Source organism: Lissotriton vulgaris, chromosome 2_1 (assembly GCF_964263255.1).
Source record: "Lissotriton vulgaris chromosome 2_1, aLisVul1.2, whole genome shotgun sequence".
Classification (NCBI taxonomy): Eukaryota; Metazoa; Chordata; class Amphibia; order Caudata; family Salamandridae; genus Lissotriton; species Lissotriton vulgaris.
The window spans coordinates 718,535,101-718,542,820 of NC_141687.1; positions in this window are offsets into that span (position 1 = coordinate 718,535,101).

Here is a 7,720-nt window from a genome sequence, read left to right on the forward strand (position 1 = left end):
CCACATCACTCAGGAACACCCCCACATCACTCAGGTGCACCACCACACCACTCAGGGACACCATCACATCAAAAAACACAAGGAATGCCAAGGGTCTCAAAAACCTCTAACTATACAAACACTCATTAAGTAGTGTGAAGAGAGAGATATGTGTGTGTATGTGTTTGCGAGGAGAGAAAGTATATAAACCCATCAGCCCACCCATTGGCGGAGTCTCGTCATCTGGGTTTTTTTGTAGATTGGTACCATCCAAATATCCCACTGTATGATATTGTGGGTTACTGGTATGGAGTCAACCAGTGAGAGAAAAAGATGTTACAGCTGAGGGGTCAAAAGTTGCAGTGCATAAAGAATGTGATAACATAAAGAAATTGTGAATAGAATTGCCTGTTTTGATGCCAAAAGCGAAATTTTAATAGAAGGGTCATCATAACGGGATGGTTAAAAACAGAGTGGTGATAGTATAACAACAAATATTACTATCAAAAAGATGTCTATGTGGTCAACATGTTTCAGCCTTGATGGCTTTCGTCAGGACCTAAGTTTATATACCACTACTGCAACAGTGAAAAATTATAATAGTGTGAAGTTATACACAAACCAACCATCAAAACCTACAGAGAGCAGTATCAACATAACGCACTGACCAATTCTTGCAAATCTGTGCTTCACAGATTTGCAAGAATTGGTCAGTGCGTTATGTTGATTTTAACTTAACCCTTATTACACTTCCAATTGAGTGCAGGCTATTTTTTAAGCTTAGCCTATTTTTGGATCCAAAACTTCATTGTTATTGTTATTGTTAGTATGAGGCTGGAGATCTTTTTGCTATCCTTCCCTTTGACAATAGAGAGATTACCAGCAATATGGTATAATATAATAAGAATCTTGTAACATATGTTTGTGTTGTATTTTATTTTTACTATTATCTCTTTTCCTCATGTCCTTAGTGCGTGGCCTCTACTTACCTGAGCGAGTGCTAGGCGAGGTGAGGTGTTCTCCATACAACTGATGGGTGAGCTCATATCTGGCTGATAGTTCAACACACATTGCCTGGTATGTCACTAGACAGCTACACACTGCTGGTAGTATTGATGTTTTTATTTGTCTCGATGCAAATCTTTTCTTGTGTTTCAGGAGAGAGATTCCTCACAACCATGACTTCATACCTCCATTAAGTATACTGCTCTCGGTAGGTTTTGATAGTTGGTTTGTGTATAACTTCACACTATTATCATTTTTCACTGTTGCACTAGTGGTATATAAACTTAGGTCCTGACGAAAGCCATCAAGGCTGAAACATGTTGACCACATAGACATCTTTTTGATAGTAATATTTGTTGATATACTATCACCACTCTGTTTTTAACCTTGCCGTAATGATGACCCTTCTATTAAAATTTTGCTTTTGGCATCACAACAGGCAATTTTAATCACTATTTCTTTATGTTATCACATTCTTTATGCACTGCAACTTTTGCCCCCTCAGCTGTAACATCTTTTTCTCTCACTGGTTGACTTCATACCAGTAACCCACAATATCATACAGTGGGATATTTGGATGGTACCAATCTACAAAAAAACCCAGATGACGAGACTCCGCCAATGGGTGGGCTGATGGGTTTATATACTTTCTCTCCTCGCAAACACATATACACACATATCTCTCTCTTCACACTACTTAATGAGTGTTTGAATAGTTAGAGGTTTTTGAGACCCTTGGCATTCCTTGTGTTTTTTAACTAGTTAATTGGGGGATAGGATGCAAGCAGGTCTTTAAAAGGTTCCCCTTTGACCCCTTTTCACGGTTTGTTTTTTGTGTACACCCTCATATCACTCAGGAACACCACCACATCACTCAGGAACACCACCACATCACTCAGGGACACCACCACATCACTCAGGGACACCACCACATCACTCACAGACACCACCACATCACTCAGGGACACCACTACTTCACTCAGGGGCACCACCACATCACCCAGGGACACCACCACATCACTCACAGACACCACATCACTCAGGGACACCACCACATCACTCAGGGACACCACCACATCACTCTGGAGCACCACCACATCACTCAGGAACACCACCATATCACTCAGGGACACCACCACATTACTCAGGGGCACCACCACATCACTCAGGGACACCACCATATCACTCAGGGACACCACCACATCACTCACAGACACCACCACATCACTCAGGGACACCACTACTTGACTCAGGGGCACCACCACATCACCCAGGGACACCACCACATCACTCACAGACACCACTTCACTCAGGGACACCACCGCATCACTCAGGGACACCACCACATCACTCAGGGACACCACCACATCACTCACAGACACCACATCACTCAGGGACACCACCACATCACTCAGGGACACCACCACATCACTCAGGAGCACCACCACATCACTCAGGGACACCACTACTTCACTCAGGGGCACCACCACATCACCCAGGAAAACCACCACATCATTTAGGGATACCACCACATCACTCAGAGACACCACCAGATCACTCAGGAACACCACCACATCACTCACAGATACCCGCACATCACTCAGGGGCACCACAACATCACTCAGGGACACCACCACATCACTCACAGACACCACCACATCACTCAGGGACACCACTACTTCACTCAGGGGCACCACCACATCACCCAGGGACACCACCACATCACTCACAGACACCACATCACTCAGGGACACCACCACATCACTCAGGAGCACCACCACATCACTCAGGAACACCACCATATCACTCAGGGACACCACCACATTACTCAGGGGCACCACCACATCACTCAGGGACACCACCATATCACTCAGGGACACCACCACATTACTCAGGGGCACCACCACATCACTCAGGGACACCACCATATCACTCAGGGACACCACCATATCACTCAGGGACACCACCACATTACTCAGGGGCACCACCACATCACTCAGGGACACCACCATATCACTCAGGGACACCACCACATCACTCGGGAACACCACCACATCACTCAGGGACACCACCACATCACTCGGGAACACCACCACATCACTCAGGGACACCACCACATCACTCGGGGACACCACCACATCACTCAGGGACACCACCACATAACTCAGGGACACCTCCACATTACTCGGGAACACCATCACTCAGGGACACCACCACATCACTCAGGGACACCACCACATCCCTCAGGACCACCACCACATTGCTCAGGGACACCACCACATCACTCAGGGGCACCACCACATCACTCAGGGGCACCACCACATCACTCAGGGACACCACCACATCACTCACAGACACCACCACATCACTCAGGGACACCACCACATCACTCAGGGACATCACCACATCACCCAGAGGCACCACCACATCACTAAGGAACACCACCACATCACTCAGGGACACCACCACATCACTCAGGGACACCACCACATCACTCACAGATACCCGCACATCACTCAGGGGCACCACCACATCACTCAGGGACACCACCACATCACTCACAGACACAAACACATCACTCAGGGACACCACTACATCACTCAGGGACACCACTACATCACTCAGGGACACCACTACATCACTCAGAGGCACCACCACATCACTCAGGGACACCACCACATCACTCAGGGACACCTCCACATCACTCAGGAGCACCACAACATCACTCAGGAAAACCACCACATCATTTAGGGATACCACCACATCACTCAGAGACACCACCAGATCACTCAGGAACACCACCACATCACTCAGGGACACCACCACATCACTCAGGGGCACCACCACATCACTCAGGGGCACCACCACATCACTCAGGGGCACCACCACATCACTCAGGGACACCACCATATCACTCAGGGACACCACCACATCACTCGGGAACACCACCACACCACTCAGGGACACCACCACATCACTCGGTAACACCACCACATCACTCAGGGACACCACCACATCACTCGGGGACACCACCACATCACTCGGGGACAGCACCACATCACTCAGGGACACCTCCACATTACTCGGGAACACCACCACATCACTCAGGGACACCATCACATCCCTCAGGACCACCACCACATTGCTCATGGACACCACCACATCACTCACAGACACCACCACATCACTCAGAGGCACCACCACATCACTAAGGAACACCACCACATCACTCAGGAACACCACCACATCACTTGGGGACACCACCACATCACTAGGGGCACCACCACATCACTCAGGGGCACCACTAAGGAACACCACCACATCACTCAGGGACACCACCACATCACTCAGGGACACCACCATACTCAGGGGCACCACCACATCACACGGGACACCACCACATCACTCGGGAACACCACCAGATTACACCTAGCTCCAGGACCCCTGGACCTTTGGCTTCTCAAACCGGTGAAAAATACATCTACACTGGTAAGGAGCTTCATGCTCTCCACCCCTTACACTTCTCTAATTACATCCACCTTAACCTTGCATCTCTTGCGCAGACGCCCAACCTTAAATGTCCCTGTTGCAGTTCATGTGTAGTTGAACCCACACTACGTCCTGTTTGCCTTAGTCAGCCCCTTCTCACCAACAATAATAATAAGTTTGTGCTGCGCCTTGCCCTCATTAACACGTGTTCCCTACTTAAACACAAAAAAGACAATGCATAGATTCCCAAAGATGTCAATGTTTAGATACAGTGCTGGAGTTTTCAAGTGTATGATTGATAATGATTCTTGCAAGATATTGTAGTTTAACCGATTATGTCACAGTAACACCAGACTTCATCATAATGATATCATAGTGACATCCAGGGGATCGGCTTGTTGAGGCCATCTTTATCACTATTGAGCTTGTAGACCCATTTTTGTTCTATTTTGAACAGAAATTTGCCGGATGTAGGTAGAGTCTATGCATTATCTCTTGGTCTTTGCCGATAATGCATGCACCATTCATGTTTGTATAAACATATCATTCATGGCTTCACTAGTACCCCCGATGTTATGAACATCTCACACATGTATATATATATGTTGTTTAAACAAACACTCCTACTAGCAGTGTTATCTCACTCCATCTATAGTATGAATGAATAATATGAGACCTTAGTAAATGGCCTACTTGGATTGCAAACGGCTTTATTATTATGATTTTTACAACCTTTTTATATTTCAGTGCCCAATAGTTTGGCTATTTTGATCTTAGAGAATCGGATATCGACTTGCTTTATTAATACCACGACTGTATACAAGTAACACTCTTTCAGAAAAACTTTTTGTGCCCGATAGCAATAAACAGTTTGATTCAGAATATATCTGCATTTTCAGCGCTTATTATTCGTATTACGAATCTGGTAATACATTATAAATACCTCTGTTGTCACCAACATCTTGCACACGTTGTTGTAACAAACAGTCTGAGACTACAAATCCCAGCATTCTGTGTGCGATCACCAGGAAACACTATGATTTATATAATCTCTTTAATTCCCAGTGTCAAATAATATGGCCTAATTCGACCTTAGAGAATCATGGAATTGACTGGTTTTATAAATACCACCACTTGTTTAAAAAAAACTCTCTCTGTGTCCAATAACAAATAATTTGATTCGGAATATGTCTGTGTTTTTCGGCGACTATCGTCGGCATTTTGATTTTGGTAATACATTACAAACACCCCTGATGTAACCAATATCCTGTATATATATCGCATATATATACGGCGTGTAAATAAACAATCTGAGACTACAAATCCCAGCATTCCGTGTGCGATTCCGCATACCGGAAGAAGAAATGAGTATTGAAATAGACCGCGCCCCATCCGTTCGGTGCCTCCCCAGTTTAGCGCAGAGGAACGCCTGGAGACACCGACGGAGAGGTAAGCGGGGGATAGTCTGCCATTTTGCGGATACGCCTCTGTGTGTGAGACATGCGATGTACGCGCAGAGATATTCATGTTATTTTCCTTCGTGGTACTGGGGGTATATCACTTAGGTTGATATCGAGGCGGGCTGGGTAATGCTGCCTTTTTCTCAAACTGCGGTAACAGGCCACTTGCTCGATTCATAGGATGTAAGATTTGTATATTCGAGACCAATGCCGAGACAGGTCCCGAACAACGTCTTTCAAGACGCTTGTGCCATTAGTTTACATCTCTTGAGAGTTAGGAGGCCTTGAACGTATAACTCAGACGCTTTTGGGCTCAGACAGCATAATATGTTTACGAATATCAAAGCATATAGACATATAGAGACCTCATATAACAACAATATTGGGCATAAGATAATTGGACTACAACAAGAAACATAGTGGGGTCATAACCAATGAGGTTGGATAGACGTGTACTTTTACACTATATTTGTTATTTCAATATGGATTTGACCTCCTAATGGGACAGGCAGTGGAATGTTTTTACAATTATGTGTCTTTTCAAAACAGAGCGGTGCTCCTCATTTACCTGAGCTGCAGCCAGGTGAGGTGAGGCGCTATCCCCACAGAAATTGGGTGAGTGATATCATGCTAATTAAATAATAATGACATGAACACAGAAATATCACTACTGTTGAGTGTATTTTTCACAAACATGTTTGTTTCTTCTCATTTTCTTATCTTGTTTACATGACTATTTTTAGATTGTGGTGGAGAATCTGCACCTGACAAACAGGTGATATGATCCCTTTTTTATTATTATTTCTCACAATATTTCACAGCAGTAGCAACATCTAGGTCCTGATGAATGCAGAGGATCTTATCCTCATATGCAGAAACATGTCAACCACTCGCTGAGCAGATATTATGTTAAATCTGCTTCTTTCACTTCTCACCATTGTTTTTAAATTTAGGGAGCTGGGAGAAAACATTAAAATCCATTCTTCTACTCAGTCTCACCTAATTTTATCCATTTCACTAATTTCACTTGCACTGCTTTTTCAGTTGTAACACTACATTGACACCACTTAGCAAAATAACAATTGTGGAGTCTTCTCACTCACACAGTCCTTTTTACAACTTGTGTGACTGTGTGCACACTAACTCCTGGGTAAGGAGAACCCAAATGATGTAATAGTGGTGGAACACATTGACAACTGATGGGAAAATTCTCACCTTGGGTATGTGTTGCACGTGTATCTATCTATATGATATTACGTGTTTAATTTAACCACACTTAGTTCACAGTCTCTCTTCTTGTCATGTAAACGGTTGTTTGTGAGTAGAATGTGTTTCTGACTCCTGGGTACTTCTTGTGGTAATGAAATATGTTTAAATCTTCCCAGAATCTGCAGTGAAGCAATCTGGAAAGAAGGAGAAGGAGGCCTAAGCAGGTAATGCTGAGCATGTCCCCAGGGACAGGAGTAGAGGACTGGTAGACAGCACTGGCGGTTTAGCCACCAAGAGATACGTTTCCCAAAAGAAGGCAGTAGCCTTCCAGTGTGCTTACACTCCTCTTTCCTGTCTTGATGCAAGCAGTCGGCGCATCCCACCCGTGACAGGTTACTCCTGCTCATGGTGGTTAGGGGTTGAAGATAGGCTGCTGCATGGCGTACAGTCGATGGCCAGTGATTCATGCTGGTGTTGATGGGCGGGGGGAATTGCTCCGCAGCAGAGCAACACTTCTTTTTGATAACAGTCAGGTAGAATGATGCTGGATATCATGCTCAGTGTAGTGTTCTTGTGGC